Here is a 23,784-nt window from a genome sequence, read left to right on the forward strand (position 1 = left end):
AAGAAATATGTCGCGGCCAACTACAAAGTCGACGCGGAAAAATTTGCGCCTTTCATCAAGAAGTACCTTAAGGGCGCCGTCGCATCCGGTTCGTTGGTCCAAACCAAAGGAAAAGGAGCTTCCGGTTCGTTCAAGTTGGCTTCTGCCGTCACCCGGTGCAGCTAAGGCTCCGTCCGCCACGAAAAAGAGATCTGCCGCTGCGACCGCGTCGTCATCGGCGAAATCCAAGAAGACGGGCGTTGCTAAACGTTCCGTCGCGTCAGCGCCGACGTCCGCCGAAAAAGGATCCGCCTCAAAAGCCGGTAAGAAGGCCGCCCCCGCCGCTTCGGCCAAGTCTAAGAAAACTGCCGCCGAAAAGAAGAGCGTCGCCGTATCGAAGGCTAGAAAGGCTGCGTCCGCTCCCGAAAAGAAAGCCAGCGCCGCCTCCAGATCGCCCGTCAAACCCAAGACGCCATCGAAAGCGAAGAAATCCAACAAGGCCGGTCCAACCAAGAAACCGAAAGCGCCGAAACCGAAAACGGCCAAAGCCGTCACCGTCAAAGCGAAAAAAACCGCTTCACCCAAGAGAAAGAAGTGAAAAGTCGACGACGATGATTTAATTTTTTCAACGACGACGACGTCCTGGTGGTTTCGGGAACGTGCTCCGATCGTATATATCGACGTAGGGGCACCATCGATACAAATAAATGGCCCTTTTCAGGGCCACAATTATTTTCAAGAAACGAACGAAAGATTCGCTTGGACAATGCACATTCTGTTGAGGAGATACATACTTTCATTTGATTTTCTTGTCTATTCATTTGACTGTCGAAACAGTGTTATTACAAAGAATGATAAACTTTATTATATAATAATGTTTCAAATAGTCTCAGTTAAAAGAAAATTTAATGTGAAAGAAAAAAGCAAAAGTTTATCGTTTTATGTAAGTACGAATTTTGTGAATAAATCACATAACCTAACTTTTTTTTTTTTTTTTTCAATCTCAAAAAGTTGCATGCGCGAACGATAAATTTTCAATTCGTTGGAAAATAATTGTGGTTCTGAAAAGAACCGATTTTTTTTTTCTTCTTTTAACACCTTCGAAGATGAAGAATTTGTTAATTCTAGATGGTCGGATCGGATGGATGGATGGATGGATGGAGGAAATTTAAGCCCTCTCGCCACGAATGCGTCTCGCCAATTGGATGTCTTTCGGCATGATGGTGACACGTTTGGCGTGGATGGCGCACAAGTTGGTGTCTTCGAAGAGGCCGACGAGATAAGCCTCGCTGGCTTCTTGAAGTGCCATCACGGCCGAACTTTGGAAACGGAGATCGGTCTTGAAATCTTGGGCGATCTCTCGGACGAGACGTTGGAAAGGCAGCTTGCGGATCAAAAGTTCAGTGCTCTTTTGATAACGACGAATCTCACGAAGGGCGACCGTACCGGGCCTGTAACGGTGAGGTTTCTTGACACCTCCGGTGGCGGGAGCGCTTTTTCTGGCCGCCTTCGTGGCCAACTGTTTTCTAGGTGCCTTGCCACCGGTAGATTTACGAGCCGTCTGTTTAGTTCTCGCCATCTCGGATATCGGATGAATCAAATGAAAAGAATTAACGTAGGTAGTGGCTTGCTTGCTTGCTTCGACCGAACGACCGACCGTACGTACGAACGTTCGAAAGTCAACTGAAAATTTTCGTCGCGCCAACGGCCGTTTTATAAACTCGATGAGTCATACGGCGACGCCATTGGTGGATTCGTTTTTAACGCGAGGTGGAGCTGCCGTAACTTATAAATAGTCCCGCGGAATGAAATTTTGACGTTAGTTCCATAACGAACTTGGTCGAAGCTACGTCGTTTTGTACGAAGAATTTCCTAATTTTATCAAGATGACCGGTCGTGGTAAAGGTGGCAAAGGATTGGGAAAAGGTGGCGCCAAACGTCATCGCAAAGTTCTACGCGATAACATCCAAGGTATAACGAAACCGGCGATCAGAAGATTGGCTCGTCGTGGTGGTGTGAAACGTATTTCCGGTCTCATCTACGAAGAAACCAGAGGTGTGTTGAAGGTCTTCCTCGAGAACGTCATCCGTGACGCCGTAACTTACACCGAACACGCAAAACGTAAGACCGTCACCGCCATGGACGTCGTCTACGCCCTGAAACGTCAAGGTCGTACCCTTTACGGTTTCGGCGGTTAATTTTATCATTTTATGACGTGTATCCGCATCCTCAGAGGAATAACAACAAACCCCCCGCAGGCAAGCAAACAAACAAACAAAAAAAAACGGTTCTTTTCAGAACCACAAAATAAATCAAACGAATTAAATATGTTGCTCAATTGTGTGTTTGTCTTCAAATCGAAATGAAAATCGTACGGAGTGAGTGATCATTTTAATTTGTGATCCAGGCGGCGACTTTGACAATTTTGACAGCAGTTTTAGGTTAGAATGACCATCGTTAAAAGAACGTTTTTGCCACGAAGAGTATATTTGAGGTTATGTCCAATATGGGGTAGAGTTACTCTCCTCAGACGTGACTTGAAACAAAATCTCATAGCAAATAAAACGATTGATTGTAGTATTACGGCTCACCGCTGACGACTGCTGCTGCAAGAAATTATCGAGACGGAGAGCACGTATAGGCGACCGGTGTGTGTGTGTATGTTCTTAACAGATTAATGTGCGAAATGTGAAGAAATTTACGACGAATCGGAATGTTTCTTGAATTAGATAATCAATAAATTATTATAGATAGAGTTGTCGAGTTCGTGCTTTAGTCGGGCATTGAATTTTTCTAAAAATTACGATGAAAAGTCGTAAAAATCATCTTTCTTGGTTGAATGTAATCGAAAATCTTCCGTTCAGTCTACGCTCGTATAATGAATTAATTGATCGGTTTAACTTTAAAATATCTAAAAGACTTTTTAACATGATTCTCATAGGTTGTTGTATTTTGGCGAAAAAATCAATTCGTTCGAGTTGAATTTTTGGCCCTGAGAAGGGCCGATGTGAAGATGGTTTTTATAAAAGTTTTTGTTTTTCGTTCGAGATGACGGCGGCGAAGAATTAAATTTAAGGCTTCTTTTCGGTCTTCTTGGGCAACAACACCGCCTGGATGTTGGGCAAGACACCGCCTTGGGCGATGGTAACGCCGGAAAGGAGCTTGTTTAACTCCTCGTCGTTCCTTATAGCCAATTGAAGATGTCTCGGAATGATACGGGTTTTCTTGTTATCTCTGGCGGCGTTTCCTGCCAATTCGAGAACTTCGGCGGCTAGATATTCCATTACGGCCGCCAAATAAACGGGAGCACCTGCACCCACTCTTTCGGCGTAGTTTCCTTTACGCAGAAGACGATGAATTCTGCCGACGGGAAACTGAAGTCCGGCACGACTGGAACGAGACTTCGCCTTTCCCTTCACTTTACCTCCTTTTCCTCTTCCGGACATGTTGTTATACGATATAAACAGCAAAACACCTACTGCGACTGACACGAAGCGCACTGACAAACGTACGGCTTGAAATAAATGCCGAACGCGGCGAAGGCTAGAAATTTATATGGTCGGTACAGCGCCATCTCGTTAGGGCAATGGTCGAACGACGAACTAAGGCGGAGCGCCTGTTTGTCGCTCGCTCGTTATAAATAGAGGGATTTTAGGTGTGCGGCGTTTTAGATCGAGTATACTCGTCGTAACGTGCACGTCGTGTCTGTCTCGTTTTCTGTTTTTAAACGTTTTTTTAACTCGACGACTAGAAGAGAATGCCACCCAAGACCAGCGGTAAGGCGGCCAAGAAGGCCGGAAAAGCTCAAAAGAACATCTCGAAGAGCGACAAGAAAAAGAAGCGCAGGAGGAAGGAGAGTTACGCCATCTACATTTACAAGGTGTTGAAGCAGGTCCATCCCGATACCGGTATCTCCAGCAAGGCTATGTCTATCATGAACAGTTTCGTGAACGACATCTTCGAACGTATAGCTGCTGAAGCCAGTCGCCTCGCTCATTACAACAAACGTTCGACCATAACCAGCAGGGAGATCCAGACGGCGGTGCGTCTTCTTTTGCCCGGTGAATTGGCGAAGCACGCCGTTTCTGAAGGAACCAAGGCCGTCACCAAATACACCAGTTCAAAATAAATCCTCCTCGAGCAGCTTGGAAGTTGGTTGGAAAAAAAAGAAAAAAAATCGGTTCTTTTCAGAACCACAAATTCAACTCGAACGAATTAAAAATTTTCGTCTTCATACTATATAAGTTCCTGAGAGAAAATATAAATAGTGAAAAATATATTTAAAAAAAGTTTGACATCAGAAATGTTAATAAAAAAAGAAAAGAGTAGAGACAACGGCACGCGGTGTTCCCAAGCGGTCACCCATCCAAGTACTGACCGCGCCCGACGTTGCTTGACTTCGGTGATCGGACGAGAACCGGTAGTTTTCAACGTGGTATGGTCGTTGCCTGGTAAAATTTTCCAAGATGGTACGTTGACGATTTTTTGTGATTGTTCGATCGTTTGGATGTGACATTTTTCGATGGTACACATGTCAGAAAATGTACAAGATTTAAAAGAAGAAAAAAAAAAAATTTTTTTTTGCGAGTCGTTTTTTAGTTTTTTTTTTGCGACAAAATGACGAAAAAAAAAAACTCGTATGAGGCGTTAAATTAAATTGTTCGTTTGACGATCTCAACGAGTCACTTGCGATTAACGTAATTTAAAATTTGAGAACTTACTTACTCACTTGCTTGCTTAGATGGAAATAGCACCCACTTGAAGTAAACGCCGACACGGACCGGAGATGAATAAACTCCGAACGGACGGGGTTAATTCATGAACTGACCGTAGTACGGTCGAAGGTTCGCCGCCGCCGCTACCTGCTTTCTTTCTTAGAACTGATAACAGAGTTGGTTTCTTTGTCTGTTCATTCATCGAAATTCCCACCACTCTGGCCGGGCCGGGCGGGGTGGGTGTGTGTTGTTTCATGATTTGTTCTCTTCTCGATTTATTCTTTTTCCGACGTCGTTCGATTCATAGAGATGTTTTCGTCGAAAGTGTGGTCGCGTTTACATTGCATTAAAATTTAATTTGTTCCAGTGCGACGATGAAACAAGAAAAAAGTTTCAAGTAAGTACGCACGCACGCACACCTACATATTTCATTTTTTAAATCTTTCGACGTTCGTAGTTTCTGCTCGAAATGTCGACTAATAGTAGGGAATGTTTTGTTGATTTGTTTGTTTTTCGTTTTTGAGAAGAACAAATGAAAATTTCGTTGGATTTCTGTCGACCGACGACCGACTGAAAATCCGCCGACATCGACGTAGTTTTATTTAGAGTGTCTGAAAAATGCAAACAATGCAAGATTTCCGTATTTTTGTTGGTTTGTGGTGTTTGGGGAGTTTTTTTTATGATTATAAAATGGTTTCGTCGAGAAAAATTGCTTCTTTCGCAATGAATTGGCAAGAAAAATTAAAAAACTCGTCCGTTCCCGTCGCTGGATGTTCGACGGTGGTCCGTCTGATTTTCCCTTTATTTTCGTAAAATTGACGAGAATTTCGCCGTCAAAACTGTTTTCGGTGATGTTTCGATGATGGGATTTCGTCGTGTGAGGTAATTTTTGAGGAAAAAATGTCGATTTTGCGAAAAAAGTCGTTCGAAAAGTCCGTTCGTCGTACAAATTCGTTTCTCATGGTCGAGTCCGAAATTGACATCGTTTTTTTTCCGACCTGTTCGTCAAGATCGTTTTCAAAAATCAACTCCTACGAAAGGCGAAGGTTTTATCTTCGTTCTTGAAAAAATTCGACCTTCTCGGACGTCATCTTCGACCGTTTGTGAATTTTTTTCCTACACTCTGCAGGTTCGTCGGTCGTCGCTCCGATCCGTGCTGCGTCTCTTTGCGAGGCGATTTTCGAAAAGATCGCACGTACTTTTCGACCGATTCGTTCGTGAAACTTGTAGAGGATGCTTCCAAGTTTGTCTGGTCGAAAGCGGAACTTTCCTGTTATTCGTGGAAAACGCGTAACGTCGGCGTCGAACTTGGATGTCATCTCCTTGTTTCGGAGGGTCTTTGTTCGAGTCGACGTTCGATCGGTCCTTGTTCGCTTTTGGAGGTCGGCTGGTCGTCCGGGAAAACTTGAGGTTATTCAGGAGGCCATCGCCGACCGAATCGCTCATGTTCCCGCACCCGGAGGCGGTGATCTTCGCGTAAAGAGAACGATGCCATCACGCGAAAGCTGTATTCGAGGCCCACTGAATTTTCTAACTCGACGAGAAGGCTCTCGTTTAGTCCGCGGTCCGCGCGTTTTCGAACGCGCCAACACTTTGACTTTGGCGCCCAATTCGTTCTGTAAAGTTCATTCGTTCTTTCACCGAAGAATAAGCCTACCTATAATAAAAAGAAAAAAACGCGCGCGCGATAGACGAAAATATGGCCGACGTAGAAAATCAAGCAGCTTCGACGGTCGCCGGTGCCACTTCCGGCTCCTCACCGGTGAAGAAGGAGAAGAAGCCCAAAAATCCGAGAAGCAAACCTTCTCATCCGCCCACTTCGGAGATGGTCACCAACGCCATCAAAGGCTTGAAGGAACGCGGCGGTTCTTCGTTGCAGGCGATCAAGAAATATGTCGCGGCCAACTACAAAGTCGACGCGGAAAAATTTGCGCCTTTCATCAAGAAGTACCTTAAGGGCGCCGTCGCATCCGGTTCGTTGGTCCAAACCAAAGGAAAAGGAGCTTCCGGTTCGTTCAAGTTGGCTTCTGCCGTCACCGGTGCAGCTAAGGCTCCGTCCGCCACGAAAAAGAGATCTGCCGCTGCGACCGCGTCGTCATCGGCGAAATCCAAGAAGACGGGCGTTGCTAAACGTTCCGTCGCGTCAGCGCCGACGTCCGCCGAAAAAGGATCCGCCTCAAAAGCCGGTAAGAAGGCCGCCCCCGCCGCTTCGGCCAAGTCTAAGAAAACTGCCGCCGAAAAGAAGAGCGTCGCCGTATCGAAGGCTAGAAAGGCTGCGTCCGCTCCCGAAAAGAAAGCCAGCGCCGCCTCCAGATCGCCCGTCAAACCCAAGACGCCATCGAAAGCGAAGAAATCCAACAAGGCCGGTCCAACCAAGAAACCGAAAGCGCCGAAACCGAAAACGGCCAAAGCCGTCACCGTCAAAGCGAAAAAAACCGCTTCACCCAAGAGAAAGAAGTGAAAAGTCGACGACGATGATTTAATTTTTTCAACGACGACGACGTCCTGGTGGTTTCGGGAACGTGCTCCGATCGTATATATCGACGTAGGGGCACCATCGATACAAATAAATGGCCCTTTTCAGGGCCACAATTATTTTCAAGAAACGAACGAAAGATTCGCTTGGACAATGCACATTCTGTTGAGGAGATACATACTTTCATTTGATTTTCTTGTCTATTCATTTGACTGTCGAAACAGTGTTATTACAAAGAATGATAAACTTTATTATATAATAATGTTTCAAATAGTCTCAGTTAAAAGAAAATTTAATGTGAAAGAAAAAAGCAAAAGTTTATCGTTTTATGTAAGTACGAATTTTGTGAATAAATCACATAACCTAACTTTTTTTTTTTTTTTTTTTTTTCAATCTCAAAAAGTTGCATGCGCGAACGATAAATTTTCAATTCGTTGGAAAATAATTGTGGTTCTGAAAAGAACCGATTTTTTTTTTCTTCTTTTAACACCTTCGAAGATGAAGAATTTGTTAATTCTAGATGGTCGGATCGGATGGATGGATGGATGGATGGAGGAAATTTAAGCCCTCTCGCCACGAATGCGTCTCGCCAATTGGATGTCTTTCGGCATGATGGTGACACGTTTGGCGTGGATGGCGCACAAGTTGGTGTCTTCGAAGAGGCCGACGAGATAAGCCTCGCTGGCTTCTTGAAGTGCCATCACGGCCGAACTTTGGAAACGGAGATCGGTCTTGAAATCTTGGGCGATCTCTCGGACGAGACGTTGGAAAGGCAGCTTGCGGATCAAAAGTTCAGTGCTCTTTTGATAACGACGAATCTCACGAAGGGCGACCGTACCGGGCCTGTAACGGTGAGGTTTCTTGACACCTCCGGTGGCGGGAGCGCTTTTTCTGGCCGCCTTCGTGGCCAACTGTTTTCTAGGTGCCTTGCCACCGGTAGATTTACGAGCCGTCTGTTTAGTTCTCGCCATCTCGGATATCGGATGAATCAAATGAAAAGAATTAACGTAGGTAGTGGCTTGCTTGCTTGCTTCGACCGAACGACCGACCGTACGTACGAACGTTCGAAAGTCAACTGAAAATTTTCGTCGCGCCAACGGCCGTTTTATAAACTCGATGAGTCATACGGCGACGCCATTGGTGGATTCGTTTTTAACGCGAGGTGGAGCTGCCGTAACTTATAAATAGTCCCGCGGAATGAAATTTTGACGTTAGTTCCATAACGAACTTGGTCGAAGCTACGTCGTTTTGTACGAAGAATTTCCTAATTTTATCAAGATGACCGGTCGTGGTAAAGGTGGCAAAGGATTGGGAAAAGGTGGCGCCAAACGTCATCGCAAAGTTCTACGCGATAACATCCAAGGTATAACGAAACCGGCGATCAGAAGATTGGCTCGTCGTGGTGGTGTGAAACGTATTTCCGGTCTCATCTACGAAGAAACCAGAGGTGTGTTGAAGGTCTTCCTCGAGAACGTCATCCGTGACGCCGTAACTTACACCGAACACGCAAAACGTAAGACCGTCACCGCCATGGACGTCGTCTACGCCCTGAAACGTCAAGGTCGTACCCTTTACGGTTTCGGCGGTTAATTTTATCATTTTATGACGTGTATCCGCATCCTCAGAGGAATAACAACAAACCCCCCGCAGGCAAGCAAACAAACAAACAAAAAAAAACGGTTCTTTTCAGAACCACAAAATAAATCAAACGAATTAAATATGTTGCTCAATTGTGTGTTTGTCTTCAAATCGAAATGAAAATCGTACGGAGTGAGTGATCATTTTAATTTGTGATCCAGGCGGCGACTTTGACAATTTTGACAGCAGTTTTAGGTTAGAATGACCATCGTTAAAAGAACGTTTTTGCCACGAAGAGTATATTTGAGGTTATGTCCAATATGGGGTAGAGTTACTCTCCTCAGACGTGACTTGAAACAAAATCTCATAGCAAATAAAACGATTGATTGTAGTATTACGGCTCACCGCTGACGACTGCTGCTGCAAGAAATTATCGAGACGGAGAGCACGTATAGGCGACCGGTGTGTGTGTGTATGTTCTTAACAGATTAATGTGCGAAATGTGAAGAAATTTACGACGAATCGGAATGTTTCTTGAATTAGATAATCAATAAATTATTATAGATAGAGTTGTCGAGTTCGTGCTTTAGTCGGGCATTGAATTTTTCTAAAAATTACGATGAAAAGTCGTAAAAATCATCTTTCTTGGTTGAATGTAATCGAAAATCTTCCGTTCAGTCTACGCTCGTATAATGAATTAATTGATCGGTTTAACTTTAAAATATCTAAAAGACTTTTTAACATGATTCTCATAGGTTGTTGTATTTTGGCGAAAAAATCAATTCGTTCGAGTTGAATTTTTGGCCCTGAGAAGGGCCGATGTGAAGATGGTTTTTATAAAAGTTTTTGTTTTTCGTTCGAGATGACGGCGGCGAAGAATTAAATTTAAGGCTTCTTTTCGGTCTTCTTGGGCAACAACACCGCCTGGATGTTGGGCAAGACACCGCCTTGGGCGATGGTAACGCCGGAAAGGAGCTTGTTTAACTCCTCGTCGTTCCTTATAGCCAATTGAAGATGTCTCGGAATGATACGGGTTTTCTTGTTATCTCTGGCGGCGTTTCCTGCCAATTCGAGAACTTCGGCGGCTAGATATTCCATTACGGCCGCCAAATAAACGGGAGCACCTGCACCCACTCTTTCGGCGTAGTTTCCTTTACGCAGAAGACGATGAATTCTGCCGACGGGAAACTGAAGTCCGGCACGACTGGAACGAGACTTCGCCTTTCCCTTCACTTTACCTCCTTTTCCTCTTCCGGACATGTTGTTATACGATATAAACAGCAAAACACCTACTGCGACTGACACGAAGCGCACTGACAAACGTACGGCTTGAAATAAATGCCGAACGCGTCAAGTCAAAATACATTTTATTCAAGTATAGTAATGGTATTTACATCGAGTACTTAAGATATTACAGTTTATTTGGCCGCTGGTGAGGCTTTTGGCCTTTTCGGCGGTAGCCGAACGCGGCGAAGGCTAGAAATTTATATGGTCGGTACAGCGCCATCTCGTTAGGGCAATGGTCGAACGACGAACTAAGGCGGAGCGCCTGTTTGTCGCTCGCTCGTTATAAATAGAGGGATTTTAGGTGTGCGGCGTTTTAGATCGAGTATACTCGTCGTAACGTGCACGTCGTGTCTGTCTCGTTTTCTGTTTTTAAACGTTTTTTTAACTCGACGACTAGAAGAGAATGCCACCCAAGACCAGCGGTAAGGCGGCCAAGAAGGCCGGAAAAGCTCAAAAGAACATCTCGAAGAGCGACAAGAAAAAGAAGCGCAGGAGGAAGGAGAGTTACGCCATCTACATTTACAAGGTGTTGAAGCAGGTCCATCCCGATACCGGTATCTCCAGCAAGGCTATGTCTATCATGAACAGTTTCGTGAACGACATCTTCGAACGTATAGCTGCTGAAGCCAGTCGCCTCGCTCATTACAACAAACGTTCGACCATAACCAGCAGGGAGATCCAGACGGCGGTGCGTCTTCTTTTGCCCGGTGAATTGGCGAAGCACGCCGTTTCTGAAGGAACCAAGGCCGTCACCAAATACACCAGTTCAAAATAAATCCTCCTCGAGCAGCTTGGAAGTTGGTTGGAAAAAAAAGAAAAAAAATCGGTTCTTTTCAGAACCACAAATTCAACTCGAACGAATTAAAAATTTTCGTCTTCATACTATATAAGTTCCTGAGAGAAAATATAAATAGTGAAAAATATATTTAAAAAAAGTTTGACATCAGAAATGTTAATAAAAAAAGAAAAGAGTAGAGACAACGGCACGCGGTGTTCCCAAGCGGTCACCCATCCAAGTACTGACCGCGCCCGACGTTGCTTGACTTCGGTGATCGGACGAGAACCGGTAGTTTTCAACGTGGTATGGTCGTTGCCTGGTAAAATTTTCCAAGATGGTACGTTGACGATTTTTTGTGATTGTTCGATCGTTTGGATGTGACATTTTTCGATGGTACACATGTCAGAAAATGTACAAGATTTAAAAGAAGAAAAAAAAAAAATTTTTTTTTGCGAGTCGTTTTTTAGTTTTTTTTTTGCGACAAAATGACGAAAAAAAAAAACTCGTATGAGGCGTTAAATTAAATTGTTCGTTTGACGATCTCAACGAGTCACTTGCGATTAACGTAATTTAAAATTTGAGAACTTACTTACTCACTTGCTTGCTTAGATGGAAATAGCACCCACTTGAAGTAAACGCCGACACGGACCGGAGATGAATAAACTCCGAACGGACGGGGTTAATTCATGAACTGACCGTAGTACGGTCGAAGGTTCGCCGCCGCCGCTACCTGCTTTCTTTCTTAGAACTGATAACAGAGTTGGTTTCTTTGTCTGTTCATTCATCGAAATTCCCACCACTCTGGCCGGGCCGGGCGGGGTGGGTGTGTGTTGTTTCATGATTTGTTCTCTTCTCGATTTATTCTTTTTCCGACGTCGTTCGATTCATAGAGATGTTTTCGTCGAAAGTGTGGTCGCGTTTACATTGCATTAAAATTTAATTTGTTCCAGTGCGACGATGAAACAAGAAAAAAGTTTCAAGTAAGTACGCACGCACGCACACCTACATATTTCATTTTTTAAATCTTTCGACGTTCGTAGTTTCTGCTCGAAATGTCGACTAATAGTAGGGAATGTTTTGTTGATTTGTTTGTTTTTCGTTTTTGAGAAGAACAAATGAAAATTTCGTTGGATTTCTGTCGACCGACGACCGACTGAAAATCCGCCGACATCGACGTAGTTTTATTTAGAGTGTCTGAAAAATGCAAACAATGCAAGATTTCCGTATTTTTGTTGGTTTGTGGTGTTTGGGGAGTTTTTTTTATGATTATAAAATGGTTTCGTCGAGAAAAATTGCTTCTTTCGCAATGAATTGGCAAGAAAAATTAAAAAACTCGTCCGTTCCCGTCGCTGGATGTTCGACGGTGGTCCGTCTGATTTTCCCTTTATTTTCGTAAAATTGACGAGAATTTCGCCGTCAAAACTGTTTTCGGTGATGTTTCGATGATGGGATTTCGTCGTGTGAGGTAATTTTTGAGGAAAAAATGTCGATTTTGCGAAAAAAGTCGTTCGAAAAGTCCGTTCGTCGTACAAATTCGTTTCTCATGGTCGAGTCCGAAATTGACATCGTTTTTTTTCCGACCTGTTCGTCAAGATCGTTTTCAAAAATCAACTCCTACGAAAGGCGAAGGTTTTATCTTCGTTCTTGAAAAAATTCGACCTTCTCGGACGTCATCTTCGACCGTTTGTGAATTTTTTTCCTACACTCTGCAGGTTCGTCGGTCGTCGCTCCGATCCGTGCTGCGTCTCTTTGCGAGGCGATTTTCGAAAAGATCGCACGTACTTTTCGACCGATTCGTTCGTGAAACTTGTAGAGGATGCTTCCAAGTTTGTCTGGTCGAAAGCGGAACTTTCCTGTTATTCGTGGAAAACGCGTAACGTCGGCGTCGAACTTGGATGTCATCTCCTTGTTTCGGAGGGTCTTTGTTCGAGTCGACGTTCGATCGGTCCTTGTTCGCTTTTGGAGGTCGGCTGGTCGTCCGGGAAAACTTGAGGTTATTCAGGAGGCCATCGCCGACCGAATCGCTCATGTTCCCGCACCCGGAGGCGGTGATCTTCGCGTAAAGAGAACGATGCCATCACGCGAAACCTGTATTCGAGGCCCACTGAATTTTCTAACTCGACGAGAAGGCTCTCGTTTAGTCCGCGGTCCGCGCGTTTTCGAACGCGCCAACACTTTGACTTTGGCGCCCAATTCGTTCTGTAAAGTTCATTCGTTCTTTCACCGAAGAATAAGCCTACCTATAATAAAAAGAAAAAAACGCGCGCGCGATAGACGAAAATATGGCCGACGTAGAAAATCAAGCAGCTTCGACGGTCGCCGGTGCCACTTCCGGCTCCTCACCGGTGAAGAAGGAGAAGAAGCCCAAAAATCCGAGAAGCAAACCTTCTCATCCGCCCACTTCGGAGATGGTCACCAACGCCATCAAAGGCTTGAAGGAACGCGGCGGTTCTTCGTTGCAGGCGATCAAGAAATATGTCGCGGCCAACTACAAAGTCGACGCGGAAAAATTTGCGCCTTTCATCAAGAAGTACCTTAAGGGCGCCGTCGCATCCGGTTCGTTGGTCCAAACCAAAGGAAAAGGAGCTTCCGGTTCGTTCAAGTTGGCTTCTGCCGTCACCGGTGCAGCTAAGGCTCCGTCCGCCACGAAAAAGAGATCTGCCGCTGCGACCGCGTCGTCATCGGCGAAATCCAAGAAGACGGGCGTTGCTAAACGTTCCGTCGCGTCAGCGCCGACGTCCGCCGAAAAAGGATCCGCCTCAAAAGCCGGTAAGAAGGCCGCCCCCGCCGCTTCGGCCAAGTCTAAGAAAACTGCCGCCGAAAAGAAGAGCGTCGCCGTATCGAAGGCTAGAAAGGCTGCGTCCGCTCCCGAAAAGAAAGCCAGCGCCGCCTCCAGATCGCCCGTCAAACCCAAGACGCCATCGAAAGCGAAGAAATCCAACAAGGCCGGTCCAACCAAGAAACCGAAAGCGCCGAAACCGAAAACGGCCAAAGCCGTCACCGTCAAAGCGAAAAAAACCGCTTCACCCAAGAGAAAGAAGTGAAAAGTCGACGACGATGATTTAATTTTTTCAACGACGACGACGTCCTGGTGGTTTCGGGAACGTGCTCCGATCGTATATATCGACGTAGGGGCACCATCGATACAAATAAATGGCCCTTTTCAGGGCCACAATTATTTTCAAGAAACGAACGAAAGATTCGCTTGGACAATGCACATTCTGTTGAGGAGATACATACTTTCATTTGATTTTCTTGTCTATTCATTTGACTGTCGAAACAGTGTTATTACAAAGAATGATAAACTTTATTATATAATAATGTTTCAAATAGTCTCAGTTAAAAGAAAATTTAATGTGAAAGAAAAAAGCAAAAGTTTATCGTTTTATGTAAGTACGAATTTTGTGAATAAATCACATAACCTAACTTTTTTTTTTTTTTTTTTTTTTTTCAATCTCAAAAAGTTGCATGCGCGAACGATAAATTTTCAATTCGTTGGAAAATAATTGTGGTTCTGAAAAGAACCGATTTTTTTTTTCTTCTTTTAACACCTTCGAAGATGAAGAATTTGTTAATTCTAGATGGTCGGATCGGATGGATGGATGGATGGATGGAGGAAATTTAAGCCCTCTCGCCACGAATGCGTCTCGCCAATTGGATGTCTTTCGGCATGATGGTGACACGTTTGGCGTGGATGGCGCACAAGTTGGTGTCTTCGAAGAGGCCGACGAGATAAGCCTCGCTGGCTTCTTGAAGTGCCATCACGGCCGAACTTTGGAAACGGAGATCGGTCTTGAAATCTTGGGCGATCTCTCGGACGAGACGTTGGAAAGGCAGCTTGCGGATCAAAAGTTCAGTGCTCTTTTGATAACGACGAATCTCACGAAGGGCGACCGTACCGGGCCTGTAACGGTGAGGTTTCTTGACACCTCCGGTGGCGGGAGCGCTTTTTCTGGCCGCCTTCGTGGCCAACTGTTTTCTAGGTGCCTTGCCACCGGTAGATTTACGAGCCGTCTGTTTAGTTCTCGCCATCTCGGATATCGGATGAATCAAATGAAAAGAATTAACGTAGGTAGTGGCTTGCTTGCTTGCTTCGACCGAACGACCGACCGTACGTACGAACGTTCGAAAGTCAACTGAAAATTTTCGTCGCGCCAACGGCCGTTTTATAAACTCGATGAGTCATACGGCGACGCCATTGGTGGATTCGTTTTTAACGCGAGGTGGAGCTGCCGTAACTTATAAATAGTCCCGCGGAATGAAATTTTGACACTCTGAAACCGGCCACCGATGCGTACGTATCGTGCTAGCAGTTCTGAATTTTGCATCCGTGCAACCTCAATTCTTCAAAGTGACATAGAAAGTGCAATTCACAAACAGTTACAGTGAGTGACACAAGTTAACAAGTGTGGCGCTCTCGGAGCACACAGTGAAAAAGGACACAGTGAACATAAAAAGTGCCAAAATGGATGGAGACGGTCCCAGCAGGCCGTCCATCTACGACCTCAACGCCGCTGAACTCGAAAGGCTCATCGAAGCCGCAATTGAGAGAAGAAACGAAATGCGATTCATGGATATTGAATCCGAAAACGCCAGTCTCAACAACTACGAACAAGAAATCTCATCCCAAATTCCCAACGCAGACGCCAAAAGACAACGAGAGGAGGACGAATTCATTCATCCCAAAAAAGTAAGCAAATCTACTTTTAATTACTCAAACAAGCAAAACTTCGTCACAAAAAATCCATACGATCTTCTACTAACTGAGAACGAAGACGAGCAAAACAACACTACCCCGATTATTCTAACAACTAAAAATAAATGGACCGAAGTCTCCGCAAAACTCGTGCGCAATAAAATACAATACTCCAGAGCAACCTCGGTTAAAACCGGGATTAAAATCCAACCGCAGACGATAACCGATTATAGAAAAATGTACAAATTAATGAAGGAAAATGAGTATGAGTTTTATACTCACCAGCTTACCAAAGAAAAACATTTAAAAATCGTCGCCAAAGGCGTCCCCATCGAAATGTCAGACGAAGAAATTATAAACGATTTGAAAGAACAGGGCTACCCTGTGGAAAAAATCACCAGGATGAATGGAAAGCACGGAAAACCGATACAAATGATTCTAATTGAAATAGAACGCAAATATAAATCCATATACAACATTAAGGCAATAAACTGCCTAAATATAAAACTTGAGCCCTTAAGATCAATCAATGTTATACAATGCCATCGCTGCCAAAAGTACGGACATGTGCAGCGTAACTGCAACACAGAATTTAGGTGTATGAAATGCGCTGAACCACACAGCACCCATGAATGCCCAAAAGAAAAGACCACGCCCGCGAAATGCGCTAATTGTGGAGGTGAACACACCTCTATCTCCAAACTGTGCAAAAAAAGACCACAAAGGACCGCCGCCTCCACCGCATCTGCTTGGGGCGTAACAGCTAAACCGGAAATTGTCTCGATTCAAGAAATACAGAAACAAACCCGCCAGGAAAAAACAACAAACACTGTCTCCACACCCAAAACACACAATAAAAAGCAAGAAATCGCCACCGAACTAGCCACGCTGCTCGTGCAGTACAGCGAGCTCAAGCCTACCCCAGAACAATCAACAACTTTTAGCAACACCATCCTCAAAATTATTTCGCTGATTTAAGCATGACATCCAACATGCTTAAACTACTAACCTGGAATGCCAACGGACTACTAAACAAAAAACCTGAATTAGAAAACTACATCAACGAGCATAAAATTGACATAATTTTAATCACGGAAACGCACCTACGAAACTGCGACAACATCTCATTCCCTAACTACCGAACGTACTCAAAAATCAGACAAAACCGCAGAGGTGGCGGCGTAGCCATCCTCATTAAAAAACAAATTACCCATCAAGAACTAGCCCCTACAGAAGAAAACGACGACATCGAAGCCATCGGTATTGAAATCAACAACAGAAACAATAAAATGAGAGTTTACTCTGTTTACTCTCCCCCACACAAAAACCTAAACGAACGAATCCTTGATCAGATTTTCAACGGAAACACACCAACGATAGCAGCAGGTGATTTAAACGCCAAAAATACAGATTGGAATTGTAACTCCACCAACGCCAAAGGTAGAAATCTCCGTCTCTACGCTGAAAACAGACTCCTAAACGTCATTGCACCCAACGATCCAACACACTTCAGTGCCAACACAACTCCTGATATTTTAGACATCGCAATAATAAAAAACATCTCTGAACAATTAACCATCTACGCAATCCCAGACCTTTCAAGTGACCATAACCCGGTACACATTAACATCGAAACCGAGAAAGAAGAACACCTCCCCAACAAGAAACTCACAAATTGGAAAATTTTTAAAGACATACTCTGCAAAATCCCAGTTACAAAACCCAAAAACCAAGAGGAACTCGAACACACTACAGCCCAACTCGAAACAAATATTTCCAACGCATTTGCAGAAGCGACCACAATTGTCGTCACACCAAACGCGCAACAAACGCAACCAATAGAACTTCAAAGATTAATCAAAGCAAAAAGAGCCGCAAAGAAGCACTGGCAACGAACGCTCGCCCCGAACGACAAAACCAAGCTAAACAAGGCAAACAACGATCTACATAATTACTTAATCCAACAAAAAAACGCAAAATGGGAAAAGAAAATGGCTGACATTACTGACAGAATCAGCGAACCCTGGCAAATCATTAAAGCGCTAAAATCAAAAAAGAACCGCAAGGGCATACCTCCCCTTGTAACACCTACCGGCACACTAACAGCAGACAACGAAAAGGCAGAATTGTTTGCCTCCATCCTGACTGAACAATTTCAAAACAACCCAACCTCCAACCCGGACCACAATGATGCAATCAACACAGTAGTCAAGCACGCCCTTCAAATCCCAGAACTTTACGACATTCCACCTACAACTCACGAAGAGGTTTCCCATCTCATTCGGAAACTAAAAAACAAAAAAGCCCCTGGAAAAGACAACATCAAAAACAACTTGCTCAAAAACCTACCAAAAGAAACAGTACAACAAATCGTAGAAGTCGCCAACACCATTCTTCAATTAAGAAAATTCCCCAATCAATGGAAGGAATCACAAATAATTATGCTACACAAATCAGGCAAACCCAAAACCAAAGCTGACAGCTACAGACCAATCAGTCTGTTACCATCTCTAAGCAAACTTATTGAAAGAATAATCCAACACCGACTAATTCCCATCGTAAAAGAGCTCAAAATTCTCCCCAACGAGCAATACGGATTCAGAAGCGGTCACAGCACCACTCACCAAATACTTAGAATAGTTGAAAATGTACTAAACGGTTTTAACAACTCCAAATGCACCGGTGCCGTTTTTCTCGACATATCCAAAGCTTTCGACAAAGTTTGGCATAACGCCCTCCTCTACAAAATGATTAAGACAGAAGTCCCACTGGCATACATTAAGCTAATCCAAAGCTACCTAGAAGACAGAACATTTCATGTAAAAGTAAACGATCAAAACTCATCCATCAAACCCATCGAAGCGGGAGTCCCACAAGGATCAGTCCTTGGGCCCCTGCTCTACAACATCTATACCAGCGACATTCCGAAAACAAACAAAACTCATCTAGCAATCTACGCAGATGATACTGCAATAACAGCGTCGTCCAAATTTCACTGGGAAACCACAAAACTGCTCCAAAACCACATCACCGAAATAAATCAATGGACCAAACTATGGAAAATCAAGATAAACCCCGACAAATGCCAAGCAATCTACTTCCAACCCAACAAAAGAAAAAGCAAAGGTCAACCAACAAACAACATCGAAATAGACTCAACAAAAATAAAATGGGACAACGAGGTCACGTACTTAGGCGTAACTCTAGACCGACAACTAAAATTCCACAAGCACATCGCCAACACCACAAAAAAAGCCAGACAAGCCAAAGCAGCATTATACCCACTTCTAAATGCTAAAAACAACCTGGACCCTACAAACAAATTAAGGATCTACAACTCCACCATCCGACCAATACTGACATACGCAGCTCCATGCTGGATACAAACAGAAAAACACATACTACACAAAGTTCAAACAGTCCAAAATAAAACAATCAGACAATGCCTCAACGCCGAATGGTATATCACGAACGAACAACTCCACAAAGAAACCAATCAACCCACCATCGAGGAACACACGAAGAAACTAGCAAAATCCGTTTTTGAAAAAATGCAATCTCACAGCAACCCAACAATACAAGAAACAACGGAATACGACCCAACAACCCAAAGAAGGCACAAGAAGCCAAAAACCGCCCTGACGGAATAAACAAGTCCCAAGAACCAAAGAAAAAAAAAAAAAAAAAACCAAATAACAAAATGGGCAATACATGAAGACTTCTCTTCGATTTGCTAAACTAGGACACATACTGGAACTGGAACTGGAAATTTTGACGTTAGTTCCATAACGAACTTGGTCGAAGCTACGTCGTTTTGTACGAAGAATTTCCTAATTTTATCAAGATGACCGGTCGTGGTAAAGGTGGCAAAGGATTGGGAAAAGGTGGCGCCAAACGTCATCGCAAAGTTCTACGCGATAACATCCAAGGTATAACGAAACCGGCGATCAGAAGATTGGCTCGTCGTGGTGGTGTGAAACGTATTTCCGGTCTCATCTACGAAGAAACCAGAGGTGTGTTGAAGGTCTTCCTCGAGAACGTCATCCGTGACGCCGTAACTTACACCGAACACGCAAAACGTAAGACCGTCACCGCCATGGACGTCGTCTACGCCCTGAAACGTCAAGGTCGTACCCTTTACGGTTTCGGCGGTTAATTTTATCATTTTATGACGTGTATCCGCATCCTCAGAGGAATAACAACAAACCCCCCGCAGGCAAGCAAACAAACAAACAAAAAAAAACGGTTCTTTTCAGAACCACAAAATAAATCAAACGAATTAAATATGTTGCTCAATTGTGTGTTTGTCTTCAAATCGAAATGAAAATCGTACGGAGTGAGTGATCATTTTAATTTGTGATCCAGGCGGCGACTTTGACAATTTTGACAGCAGTTTTAGGTTAGAATGACCATCGTTAAAAGAACGTTTTTGCCACGAAGAGTATATTTGAGGTTATGTCCAATATGGGGTAGAGTTACTCTCCTCAGACGTGACTTGAAACAAAATCTCATAGCAAATAAAACGATTGATTGTAGTATTACGGCTCACCGCTGACGACTGCTGCTGCAAGAAATTATCGAGACGGAGAGCACGTATAGGCGACCGGTGTGTGTGTGTATGTTCTTAACAGATTAATGTGCGAAATGTGAAGAAATTTACGACGAATCGGAATGTTTCTTGAATTAGATAATCAATAAATTATTATAGATAGAGTTGTCGAGTTCGTGCTTTAGTCGGGCATTGAATTTTTCTAAAAATTACGATGAAAAGTCGTAAAAATCATCTTTCTTGGTTGAATGTAATCGAAAATCTTCCGTTCAGTCTACGCTCGTATAATGAATTAATTGATCGGTTTAACTTTAAAATATCTAAAAGACTTTTTAACATGATTCTCATAGGTTGTTGTATTTTGGCGAAAAAATCAATTCGTTCGAGTTGAATTTTTGGCCCTGAGAAGGGCCGATGTGAAGATGGTTTTTATAAAAGTTTTTGTTTTTCGTTCGAGATGACGGCGGCGAAGAATTAAATTTAAGGCTTCTTTTCGGTCTTCTTGGGCAACAACACCGCCTGGATGTTGGGCAAGACACCGCCTTGGGCGATGGTAACGCCGGAAAGGAGCTTGTTTAACTCCTCGTCGTTCCTTATAGCCAATTGAAGATGTCTCGGAATGATACGGGTTTTCTTGTTATCTCTGGCGGCGTTTCCTGCCAATTCGAGAACTTCGGCGGCTAGATATTCCATTACGGCCGCCAAATAAACGGGAGCACCTGCACCCACTCTTTCGGCGTAGTTTCCTTTACGCAGAAGACGATGAATTCTGCCGACGGGAAACTGAAGTCCGGCACGACTGGAACGAGACTTCGCCTTTCCCTTCACTTTACCTCCTTTTCCTCTTCCGGACATGTTGTTATACGATATAAACAGCAAAACACCTACTGCGACTGACACGAAGCGCACTGACAAACGTACGGCTTGAAATAAATGCCGAACGCGGCGAAGGCTAGAAATTTATATGGTCGGTACAGCGCCATCTCGTTAGGGCAATGGTCGAACGACGAACTAAGGCGGAGCGCCTGTTTGTCGCTCGCTCGTTATAAATAGAGGGATTTTAGGTGTGCGGCGTTTTAGATCGAGTATACTCGTCGTAACGTGCACGTCGTGTCTGTCTCGTTTTCTGTTTTTAAACGTTTTTTTAACTCGACGACTAGAAGAGAATGCCACCCAAGACCAGCGGTAAGGCGGCCAAGAAGGCCGGAAAAGCTCAAAAGAACATCTCGAAGAGCGACAAGAAAAAGAAGCGCAGGAGGAAGGAGAGTTACGCCATCTACATTTACAAGGTGTTGAAGCAGGTCCATCCCGATACCGGTATCTCCAGCAAGGCTATGTCTATCATGAACAGTTTCGTGAACGACATCTTCGAACGTATAGCTGCTGAAGCCAGTCGCCTCGCTCATTACAACAAACGTTCGACCATAACCAGCAGGGAGATCCAGACGGCGGTGCGTCTTCTTTTGCCCGGTGAATTGGCGAAGCACGCCGTTTCTGAAGGAACCAAGGCCGTCACCAAATACACCAGTTCAAAATAAATCCTCCTCGAGCAGCTTGGAAGTTGGTTGGAAAAAAAAGAAAAAAAATCGGTTCTTTTCAGAACCACAAATTCAACTCGAACGAATTAAAAATTTTCGTCTTCATACTATATAAGTTCCTGAGAGAAAATATAAATAGTGAAAAATATATTTAAAAAAAGTTTGACATCAGAAATGTTAATAAAAAAAGAAAAGAGTAGAGACAACGGCACGCGGTGTTCCCAAGCGGTCACCCATCCAAGTACTGACCGCGCCCGACGTTGCTTGACTTCGGTGATCGGACGAGAACCGGTAGTTTTCAACGTGGTATGGTCGTTGCCTGGTAAAATTTTCCAAGATGGTACGTTGACGATTTTTTGTGATTGTTCGATCGTTTGGATGTGACATTTTTCGATGGTACACATGTCAGAAAATGTACAAGATTTAAAAGAAGAAAAAAAAATAATTTTTTTTTGCGAGTCGTTTTTTAGTTTTTTTTTTGCGACAAAATGAAGAAAAAAAAAAACTCGTATGAGGCGTTAAATTAAATTGTTCGTTTGACGATCTCAACGAGTCACTTGCGATTAACGTAATTTAAAATTTGAGAACTTACTTACTCACTTGCTTGCTTAGATGGAAATAGCACCCACTTGAAGTAAACGCCGACACGGACCGGAGATGAATAAACTCCGAACGGACGGGGTTAATTCATGAACTGACCGTAGTACGGTCGAAGGTTCGCCGCCGCCGCTACCTGCTTTCTTTCTTAGAACTGATAACAGAGTTGGTTTCTTTGTCTGTTCATTCATCGAAATTCCCACCACTCTGGCCGGGCCGGGCGGGGTGGGTGTGTGTTGTTTCATGATTTGTTCTCTTCTCGATTTATTCTTTTTCCGACGTCGTTCGATTCATAGAGATGTTTTCGTCGAAAGTGTGGTCGCGTTTACATTGCATTAAAATTTAATTTGTTCCAGTGCGACGATGAAACAAGAAAAAAGTTTCAAGTAAGTACGCACGCACGCACACCTACATATTTCATTTTTTAAATCTTTCGACGTTCGTAGTTTCTGCTCGAAATGTCGACTAATAGTAGGGAATGTTTTGTTGATTTGTTTGTTTTTCGTTTTTGAGAAGAACAAATGAAAATTTCGTTGGATTTCTGTCGACCGACGACCGACTGAAAATCCGCCGACATCGACGTAGTTTTATTTAGAGTGTCTGAAAAATGCAAACAATGCAAGATTTCCGTATTTTTGTTGGTTTGTGGTGTTTGGGGAGTTTTTTTTATGATTATAAAATGGTTTCGTCGAGAAAAATTGCTTCTTTCGCAATGAATTGGCAAGAAAAATTAAAAAACTCGTCCGTTCCCGTCGCTGGATGTTCGACGGTGGTCCGTCTGATTTTCCCTTTATTTTCGTAAAATTGACGAGAATTTCGCCGTCAAAACTGTTTTCGGTGATGTTTCGATGATGGGATTTCGTCGTGTGAGGTAATTTTTGAGGAAAAAATGTCGATTTTGCGAAAAAAGTCGTTCGAAAAGTCCGTTCGTCGTACAAATTCGTTTCTCATGGTCGAGTCCGAAATTGACATCGTTTTTTTTCCGACCTGTTCGTCAAGATCGTTTTCAAAAATCAACTCCTACGAAAGGCGAAGGTTTTATCTTCGTTCTTGAAAAAATTCGACCTTCTCGGACGTCATCTTCGACCGTTTGTGAATTTTTTTCCTACACTCTGCAGGTTCGTCGGTCGTCGCTCCGATCCGTGCTGCGTCTCTTTGCGAGGCGATTTTCGAAAAGATCGCACGTACTTTTCGACCGATTCGTTCGTGAAACTTGTAGAGGATGCTTCCAAGTTTGTCTGGTCGAAAGCGGAACTTTCCTGTTATTCGTGGAAAACGCGTAACGTCGGCGTCGAACTTGGATGTCATCTCCTTGTTTCGGAGGGTCTTTGTTCGAGTCGACGTTCGATCGGTCCTTGTTCGCTTTTGGAGGTCGGCTGGTCGTCCGGGAAAACTTGAGGTTATTCAGGAGGCCATCGCCGACCGAATCGCTCATGTTCCCGCACCCGGAGGCGGTGATCTTCGCGTAAAGAGAACGATGCCATCACGCGAAAGCTGTATTCGAGGCCCACTGAATTTTCTAACTCGACGAGAAGGCTCTCGTTTAGTCCGCGGTCCGCGCGTTTTCGAACGCGCCAACACTTTGACTTTG

General features: G+C 43.9%; 3 non-coding genes across 3 annotated transcripts; all 3 read right to left on the reverse strand.

Moving 5' to 3' along the window:
• Positions 1-4,308: 4,308 nt before the first annotated feature.
• Positions 4,309-4,428, reverse strand: LOC148165854 (5S ribosomal RNA). The gene has a single exon (XR_015771117.1). It is a non-coding gene; the product is annotated as a 5S ribosomal RNA (ribosomal RNA).
• A 6,582-nt stretch (positions 4,429-11,010) lies between these two features.
• On the reverse strand, positions 11,011-11,130 carry LOC148165855 (5S ribosomal RNA). The gene has a single exon (XR_015771118.1). It is a non-coding gene; the product is annotated as a 5S ribosomal RNA (ribosomal RNA).
• Positions 11,131-21,796: 10,666 nt separating this feature from the next.
• On the reverse strand, positions 21,797-21,916 carry LOC148165856 (5S ribosomal RNA). Its single transcript, XR_015771119.1, has one exon. It is a non-coding gene; the product is annotated as a 5S ribosomal RNA (ribosomal RNA).
• Between the last annotated feature and the right edge of the window lie 1,868 nt (positions 21,917-23,784).

Source organism: Gnatocerus cornutus, unplaced genomic scaffold, assembly GCF_029298725.1.
Source record: "Gnatocerus cornutus isolate USDA-ARS CGAHR unplaced genomic scaffold, icGnaCorn1.1 ctg00000169.1, whole genome shotgun sequence".
Taxonomy (NCBI): Eukaryota; Metazoa; Arthropoda; class Insecta; order Coleoptera; family Tenebrionidae; genus Gnatocerus; species Gnatocerus cornutus.